Raw genomic sequence first — 10,189 nt, 5'->3', positions numbered from 1 at the left:
TTCGTGAACTAATTCCATAAAGTCTGTATTCTTGGTCATGTATAACCACTGAAGTCTCTGTTTCGTTTGCTTCATGGTCAGCTAATGATTACATAGAGATTTCCTTAAATGCCTTGAACCAGTATGTCTCCTAGACTTTGCCAAGAGATCCAGTGTGTGTGTGTGTGTGTGTGTGTGTGTGTGTGTGTGCGCGCGCGCGCGTGTGTGTGTGTGTGTGTTGGGGGTGGGGGCATGTCTTCAGCAAGTGACAGACAGTTTAAAACTCTTAACTATCACTTTCTGTCTGCACAGAGGCTCAAGGTCCACTGGTGGTGAGTAATTAGGGCTTTCTCAGGTCTTTCCTGTGTACATGCAAAGTCATGCACATGCATGTGACCTTCTAGATTCCCAAGAATATGTCAGAGCTGTTCAAAGCCCATATGGACAGCACATTTCCCAGTGTTTCCTTTTACTTTTCTTAGTCGCTTCTTGTTAGCCCAATGGATATCACCACCTCAGGTAGTTGAAATACTAAACAATTGCCGCTGATTGTTTTGGGCAAACACACTGGGGATAAGGCTGCTCACAGAGAGCAACCTCTGAGGTCAAATAATGACAAGCTTGAGAAAGAAGCTTTTCCAGAGATCTGATAGATAAGTCAAATAATGACATTTCTCTGCCCTTAAAAAGGCAGAGAAGTTTGCAAAGGTGATAGGACAGAAGGAAAACCTACTTGGAGAGGCAAAAGTAACAGGCAGTGGTGGTCTGGTAAAAAGCAAGGCAGCCAGTCCCGAAGTTCAAAGTAGGGAAAATCATTAAAACAGAAACGATGAACAATAAGAAGTGTCTAAAGCCATTCAGAAAACAGAATCCATTTGTGAGTCACAATAAAATACTGACAGAAGAAACGAGAAGAATGGGTAAATTGTAACGATATAGTTTACATGAAAATAATCCATGCAGAGTCTTAACTTCTTTAGTTTCAGAAGTGAGGGGTGCTATTTTAGTCCCAGACTGCCACTGACAGGCTGTACGATTATGGGTGTAAATGAGATGCTGTTCCTTAGTTTTCTAAGGAAGAACTGGAGTTTGTTTTCTAAGCTTTAATAATTTCATACAACCTTCCAGATTTTTAAAACCCGTATCTATATATCACTTCTTCAACTTATTTAATTTTTAAAAAATGGATTCTTTTTTTTAAACTTAAATACCATTATAATATTTGTGAAACTATGAGTTTGATATGTTGCGTTTTTTTCTGATACTCATTAAAATAGACCTAAAAGCATTTAAATACAAATGCTCCTCCATGTACCAACTACCTCACTTTGATAAATAATGGATTCGATGTGTAAGGTTCTTTCCACTTCTATGACCGTGTAGATGCGTTTTCCCTTGTCCCTTGCATAGGTTGGAAGATTACTAAGGTTGGAAGATTACCTCTGAGTACATGTCTCTCTGAGGACGAGGTAATAGGAAATTGAGAATTAACTGGTTTGAGATTAAACCATGTTGGCAGAAACCACTGAGTAACTGGCCAATAGTGGTGTAAACAGTGGGCAGAGACACCCCAGAGCCATGATCTGGTACAGAAATGTCCGTACTTTCATAGAGTGTATGAAATGCATTAATAATTCCATGGACTCCTAGAGCTGCACTGATTCTGAGTAGAGTTTAACAATAATAATAACTCCACTTAGCTTTATCTCAGTGCTTAATAGCACGCCAAAGCACTGTGCTAAGTACACTACAAACATTTATTCCTTACAACCACTGTGCTATGGATATTATTATCCCAATGTTACAGAGGAGGACATGTAGGCTCAGAGTCAATAAGTGACTCATCCATCTCCTTGTAACATCCCTAATTAGTTACTACTATAGGTCCTTTATTTGATTACTAAAGGTAACCCTGCTATGTTGCAATGGATTACAGAAGAAGCTCTTTAAGTGAGCAGAAATATGCCTTTTTCTAACGTTTTATCAGAATCACTCGTTTTGTTCCCTGAGGCCACAGAACATAGATAAGGTAAGATCATCCATAGTTTAAGTCACCCAACTTACAGAACATAGATAAGGTAAGATCATCCATAGTTTAAGTCACCCAACTTACGGAACATAGATAAGGTAAGATCATCCATAGTTAAAGTCACCCAACTTACAGAACATGGTTAAGGTAAGATCATCCATAGTTTAAGTCACCCAACTTACGGAACATAGATAAGGTAAGATCATCCATAGTTAAAGTCACCCAACTTACAGAACATGGTTAAGGTAAGATCATCCATAGTTTAAGTCACCCAACTTACGACCCAACTTACAGAACATGGTTAAGGTAAGATCATCCATAGTTTAAGTCACCCAACTTACAGATGAGAAAATGGAGTGCAATTTGGGGTTTCATTAACAAAACCAGCCTCCAGAAGATGGGATAACCATTTTCTCTTTCCTGTCTAGACTAGTATGTCCTCAGTGGTACTGGGGGATGCCTCAATGGTACCAGGTAAGTGGAGTGAGAGAAGCGAAAGGGTGGTCCATGGCTGTGTGTGTCTTTCTGTGACCACCTTGATGATCTTCAGGTTTCTGAAGTTGTTCCAAGCTGCTCCATCTCATTAGTGACACATTAAGAAAGATACCACACTTTGAGATGGATATCAATGAACTAGTCAGGATCCAGAGGAGGGTAGCCCGCTAATGAGGGGCCAGCATCCAACAAAAGAGCTGAAGAGAAATGGATGAAGGGATGTGGCACCCTCAAATATCTGACCAACTGTCAGTATAAATGAGGGAGATAGCTAGTTCTCTCTTGTCCCAGTGGCCAGAGACAACATATGTGGGAAGAAATTACCTGGAAGCAGGTGGTTTTGGGCCCCTGACTAGCTTTCAATGACTTTGAGTAAGTCATCGAACCCCTCTGTCCCTCACGATCCTAATGGCACATGGTTCTTGGGAAGATCCTATAAGGCAAAGCACCTAGCTCAAGGCCCATCAGTAGTTAAGCAGACACACACCAATGATGCTGATGGAGCATCGTGCTCAATAAGAAAGAACGTATAAACTTAGAACAGACAATGGGGATAACTTAGAGGACATGAGTTCCTCATCAGTAGAATATTTGAGCAAAGACATCACTTTTATCTGTCAGGGATGCTCTATAGGTGTTCCTCTGTGATAGATGGGGGTATGGACTGGGAGACCCATGGTTTCCCTGACAACCTTAAAATGTGGTAATCCCATAAGGGTCTTGCCCCAAGTTACACAGCCTATGGCATAATGGGGACTAGATCCCACCTCTCCCAACCCCAAGTCTAGTGCTTTCTCCATGACCCTATATACCATATGTTTAAAAAAATTATATAGAACACTGTCCAGAAACTCTCCCAAACGTAATTGCTTATGAATGACTACCAGTTTCTCTTTCTCAGTAGCCACACTTTTAAGAAGGAAACATGTCTACAAACATACAATTCTACAAAGCAAATAATTTACATCTAAGTGGATTTTGGTGGAGTACAAAGAACCCCAATGAATGAAATTTGTCACATGTTCAAAGCAATGAAAAGTGAGGGAGAAAAGTGTGACAGAGCAGAAAGCTTTCCTTGCTTACTCCTAGCTATTAGGACGTGCCAGAAAGCAAGGAGGGATACCTTGTCTAAAGATTGCAATATGCTGGGAAATTTGCTTTGTTCTCTTTTCACCAAACAAGCTGCCTGATGCTCCATAAGTCCCATGTAGCTCAGAGTAAGCCTGATTGAAAGAGGCCCACAGTCTCTGAGCTGTCACTTAGTCAGACCACCTAAAGAAGGATCTGCAAGTTAGGGTCCGTCCAAAACTCTATGTCGATATGTGCTGTAAGGGGGGTTGTGTTTGACTTGTAGGAATAAGCACTCGGTTAGTTTAACTTTTGTGCTGAGATTTTCTTAAGCCCCCTGGAACAGTGCTATATTCCATATATTTTCACATTTCAAAAAGTTTGAAGGCTGCCACCCTATTCTATTGACTTAGGACAAGGAAAGAAGTCTTTCCATAGCTGACAACACGCAGCAAATGCTCATCTATATAAGGAAGTGAATTTAAAAGGTTTCAATCCATGATGAGTTAATATCTCCCAGATACCTATGGAGTGAGAATACATATACCTAAATCCACAATTTAAGAATTTTTTACGTAAAAATAAAATACATAAAAGATGCTATAAGATATGATTCCTATTTTGATGATGATGATGATGATGATGGTGATAAAGACACAGGAACTTTAGAAATTTAGGGCTGAAAGGGAACTTAATGATCATTTACTCCAGCTAGCTAATTTTGTAGATGAGGCAGGAACATCAGAAATGGAAACATTATGTACCCAGTGTTCACTGCAGCACTGTTCACAGTAGCCAGGACATGGAAGCAACCTAAGTGTCCATCGACAGAGGAGTGGGTAAAGAAGAGGTGGCACATATATACAATGGAATATTATTCAGCCATACAAAGGAATGAAATTGTGCCATCTGCAGAGATGTGGATGAACCCAGAAACTGTCATACAGAGTGAAGTAAGTCAGAAAGAGAAAAACAAATATCGTGTATTAACACATATATGTGGAATCTAGAAAAATGGTACAGACGAACCTATTTGCAGGGCAGGAATAGAGACACAGATGTAGAGAATGGACGTGTAGACATGGTCGGTGGGGGGACAGGGGGTGGGATGAATTTGGAGATTGGGATTGACATATATACACTACCATGTGTAAAACACATAGCTAGTGGGAACCTGCTGTATTGCCCAGGGAGCTCAGCTCAGGGCTCTGTGGTGACCTAGATGGGTGGGATGCGGGGGAGGTCCAAGAGGGAGGGGATATATGTATACATATAGCTGATTCACTTCATTGTACACCAGAAACTAACACAACATTGTAAAGCAACTATACCCCAATTACAAACAAACAAACAAACAAAAAAACTAAAAATAAAGCTACCATATAACCAGCAGCCCCACTCTTGGGTATATATCCAGAGAAAAACTTGATTTGAAAGTATACATGCACCCCAATGTTCACAGCAGTACTTTTTAGAATAGCAAAGACATGGAAGCAACCTAAATGTCCATCGACATAGGAATGGATAAAGAAGAGGTGGTACATATATACAATGGAATATTACTCAGCCATAAAAAGGAATGAGATTGTGCCACCTGCAGAGACGTGGATGGACCCAGAAACTGTCATACAGAGTGAAGTAAGTCAGAAAGAGAAAAATAAATATCATATAATGTCGCGTGTATGTGGAATCTAGAAAAATGATACAGATGAACTTATTTGTAAAGCAGAAACAGAAACACAGACGTAGAGAACAAACATATAGATACCAAGGGGGGGAAGGAGGGTGGGATGAATTGGGAGGTTGGGATTGACATGTATACACTACTATGTATAAAACAGATAACTAATGAGAACCTACCGTATAGCACAGGGAACACTATACTCAATGCTCTGTGGTGACTTAAATAGGAAGGCAATCCAAAAAAGTGGGGATATATGTATATGTATAGCTGATTCACTTTGCTGTACAGCAGAAACTAGCACAACATTGTAAAGCAACTATACTCCAATAAAAATTAATTAAAAAAAAAAAGCAATGGAAACATTGAAGCTATCCCCAGGTCACAGTGCTGGAACTAGAATGTGTGCATTCTGACTCCTAGCCTGGTGCCATTTCACCACCATGGTGCCAATGACAGGGACAATGTTTTCTGCATCTATTTTAAGAGGCGTCTGAGCTTATAATCAGAGGTCTACATTCTGCTCTGTGAACATCTGGGTGATTCAGGACAAGTAAATGATCCACTCTGACCTCAATTTCCCTAACCAAAGGAGTGAAATGCTAATCAATAGTCTGTCAGATTCAGGGAGGGTTCATTCTGAGGAGAAACAGATGCTCTGGGAAAACCAGCTACTCAAAGAAAGGACTTCTCGCAGTCTGATGGACCAAGAAGGGGTTTGGCTACTTTAAAAGGACTGACCAAACCCCAGACATGTAACCCAGACATCCAATCAACAAGTTCCAATAGTTTATTAAGAACAATATTCAAGAATAATTTAAGAAAAATAATTTAAAAAACTACTATGCAATCCAAGGAATAATTACTTGCCTAGACTGAGTTTTAAAGAAAAGATAAATTTCCATGCCCCTGCGTTAAGGTAGGTGGTGTAAGATGGGTAAAACATGGCATCTTATTCTATGCCTTTTGTTCTATGTTTTATTATTTTCTTAAAGCATTCATGTATAGGATGTTAATTCTTTCCCAGGCTTGATCCCTAGACAACGGGCTTGTTAGGGACAGGGACTGTATTATTCAACTCTTTTTCCTTCCTGCCAGCCTTACAAAACATTCACTGAGTGTCTAACTACATACCCACGACATCCCCGATGCCTAGCACGCTGTTTGGCACCTGGTAAGGACTCAGCTTGTACCAAATAAATGAAAGAATAAAACACAAAAGCCAGAGGCAAAATCTCCAAAGCACAGAAACCTTCGCATGTTTGACTCCTTCATGAAAACCATTTGAATTTTACCTTACAGACCTGAAGCGTGCCCCCGACACACTCTGGTGTATCTGTGCAGAGACCTGTGATGTTATCAGTTTAGCACATATGTGATCGCTCAGCATGAATACCTTGATGAATACTATATAGAATTTCAACTGCAGACTCCCAGACACAGAAGGCATATTCTGTGACGGGCCAAAATGTCATGAGGGTCCACAGCCCATTCCCCTGTTTCTACATCTAATCTATAACAGAGAGCCAGGCTTCCCTAAATCTGAAAAGAGTTCCACTGAGTGAAACATACAGGCAGCCTAGGTAAAGTCTTAAGCGTCTAAATGGAAGGTCAGACCTTGATTTCTCGAGGTAAAGTATGGTTTTCATCCCAAGTATAGCAAATTTCACTGGAGTTCGATTACCAACTTACTTAACTCACTTGCTAGATGACATAAAATTGCGGGTAATTACACTACAGAGTAATTATCTGAATAATTTCCTTGTACAAAGGCAAGTAAATTGCAGCCTTAGTCTATATTATGTTAGGGAAATTTTAAATTAGGTACACCATTTTATTTAAAAAAGAGAAACATTAGAAGAATATATATTCAGAAGTAGGGGGTAGAAAAACTTGCTATTCACCAGTTTATTGGAATTATACAAAAGGGAGCTCATGGGCTGCTACTTGAAACAACTAAATTTCTTGAGTTTAAATGATTTCAGGAAGACCTCACACACAAAATGGCTGTCCAGATGTAATGCATGATCTAGACTCCCCTCTCTCTCAAAATATTCCTTTAAAATGATATTTCATGATCCTGAAATAATTGGTGACTGTGAGATGCCAGATGTAAGACATTTCCTCCAAAACCTTACGCAAACCCATACCATTCGCTTTAGAACATCTTCCTTGACACCAGGAAAGACTTTAGGTCCTGAGTTTGCATTAGCTAGACGGACCGCCTGGCTGCTCTCAAAAATGGAAACATATGTGGGCACGATGAAGGTAGGGATTTGTAAATTAGGCAAAGGAATTTTCCTGTTCATTTTTAATCCTGTGCATTTTGTTCTCTTCCCTTAAGCAACAGGTCCACTACATTTTGGTGACTTTTTATTTTCAAAAGCACATAGTTGAGCCCTTTTGGTGTTGTTTCCCAGGACAAAAACCTAACTTCAGAATCCATTTCCTTACGATGCAATCACAATTTTTAAAGAAACATAAAGTGAAGGCTCACACACACTCACTGGAAGAGGAGACAGCGGAATTATTATTATCTATCATCATCATCATCATTATTAAACAGGGCTTGAAGGAATACACCTCTATATGTCATAAAGAAAAAATTATTTGGTTTATAGCTTATGGGACCACAATGCAAGTGTGATTTGAGATGGCTAACAGCAGAAATAAATTAGGATTTTCTGTTCTAACTTCACCTTCCACATAAACCCCTCTCCTCTGAATTTGTGCTTTTCTAAGTTGTTTACACAATGCATAGGCGCAGACTTTGTTTCAAGTTCATGTAAGAGCAGATGCCCTTACTTCAGGCTGAACGAAAAGGAAATGCATTCCTCCTAGGAGTCTAAATGCATCCTAGCTTGGATTGTCTAGCATACTTATACAAACTGCTTGCTTTCAGGTCAATCCTAAAATAGAAAGAACATCTCTCTCCAGAGGTGCACATTTTAAAGATTATAAAACTTTAAAAACAATCTATTTCACATTTCAAATGAAAAATGCCAACCAAAGACCACCAAGAAAATAATTTTAGAAAAATTTTCAATCTCCCTCCTGAATTGTGCCACCAGGGAAAAAAGCCACAAACAACAACAAAAACAGCCCAAAACCTCAACAAGAAAATTATGTCTCCGGTTTTTATTAATGAGTTTTTTAAAGTTTGGAGAATATGAATTCAGGGTGTTGTAGGGTTATGCTATAAACTATACTAACAAATGTCGACCATCCTTGTGTTTAAAGGCTGAAAAATAAAATATGAAATAAGGACTATTTGTTAGAAGTAATTTACATTGCTTCGATTTGGTTGTAACTAATACACAGCTGAATAAAGCCACAAAATCGAAAGAATATTCAATCACACTAGGAAAGTGGACATTTTAAAGGCAAATGAACGTTTGAACTTGGGCAAAATGTTTATAAAAACATTTTTAAGTTTTCTAAAACAAATAAAAATGACTATTGCACCAGAAACATTTCTTGACATTTTACTAAGGATTTAAATCTACAAAACGTTTAACATGACCTCCCCGAACTTAAATGTATAAAATGAAGCAGGAGTAAAATTGAAAAGACATTTGTCTTTTTGGTTTTTCAAACACTTCTTTAGTTCCTTCCCTTTTCTTTTCCTTCAATAATTTATTCTGTTTTTCTACCTTTGTACATACAAATCAAGTGTCCATCAAATCAGGCACCAAAAAGCAAGCTCTCTTAAATATAGTTCACTCAGACTGACCTTCAACAGCAAGTATTGACATTTTCATTAATTTTAACTTTTTTCCCCCCAGAAGAAACAAAACAAAGTCTCTTGGGTCAGAACAGCAACCATTAAACGAAAAAGAAATAAATAATAAGTTAAAAATAGAGGGAATGTGTTAAAACGAAGGAAGAATGGTCATAACCAAAGTCTGTCATCTTCAAAAAGAAACAGTTCCACACTTCATAACTGATTCAAACAGAAAGCTTCTCCTTTACATTTTAAACACACCCCACAAGCACATTTTCAAAGAAGCCCCTAGCTTTCTGCATCTGATTCTTGCAACATTCTCTATACCTCATCGAGGTAAAATCCAGTTCACATTGACTATTTTTCTCCCAAATAGTCCCACAGAGTTTCTTGTAAATTTCGGTATAAACTCAGCATTATCACCGTGGGTTTTAAGAATGGCACGCTTCTGATATCACCCCCCCCCCCCCCCCGCGAATGAAAGATTAAAAAGACTTTGCCCACATGGAGGAGAAATGAAGGTGCGCGGACTCACTCTGCAGCTGCAGTGTTTAGCTCTCGGGGTCTAAATGGTCCTCCACGAGCACGGACACCCTGGGGGGTATCCAGCGAGTGGGAGGGGAGTCGCCCTAAACGCTTGCCCATTTATTTGTGGAACTCTTTGGACGGGCGTTATTTCTGGACGGATTTGCTCCTAACACAGTAAAATTTGTCCAAAACTGCTTCTATGCATCCTCGGGAGATGGATTGTCACATGTAATTTTCACAGCGTCAGCCAACCCAGCTGGTATCGAAATAGTGGATGGGGCGGAGGGACCAGGGAGGAATAAGTCGCGCGTAAAAAAAAACTAGCGTCCATGTAAGTGCAGAACTCATCACCGAGGAACAGAAAGCACACCCACGTCTCCCCCGCTGGACAGACGGCGGAGAGCTAGGTGGCGGCGCGTCGCGACCAGCAATCGCGATATTCAATCTGACGTCGCCAATGAGCGCAACTGGACGGCAACGCAAAGGAATCAGCTTTTCCCGGAGCTGAGAGCAGCTCGCGATTTCAAAGGGAGAAAACTCAGCTCCTCGTGGTGGAAGGTGCGGGGGCGCGGCAGGGAGAGCCTGGGAGGGGGTCGCCATTTGGCTCCGGGCGGGCGCGCGCAGCGGTCCCAGCGAGCCGGGCGGCCGGGGGCGCGAGGCCGGAGCGCCGTCCGCTAGGGGCGGG

Source organism: Lipotes vexillifer, unplaced genomic scaffold (genome assembly GCF_000442215.2).
Source record: "Lipotes vexillifer unplaced genomic scaffold, Lipotes_vexillifer_v1.1 scaffold395, whole genome shotgun sequence".
NCBI classification, from domain to species: Eukaryota; Metazoa; Chordata; class Mammalia; order Artiodactyla; family Lipotidae; genus Lipotes; species Lipotes vexillifer.
Note: the sequence above shows the minus strand (reverse complement) of the source record.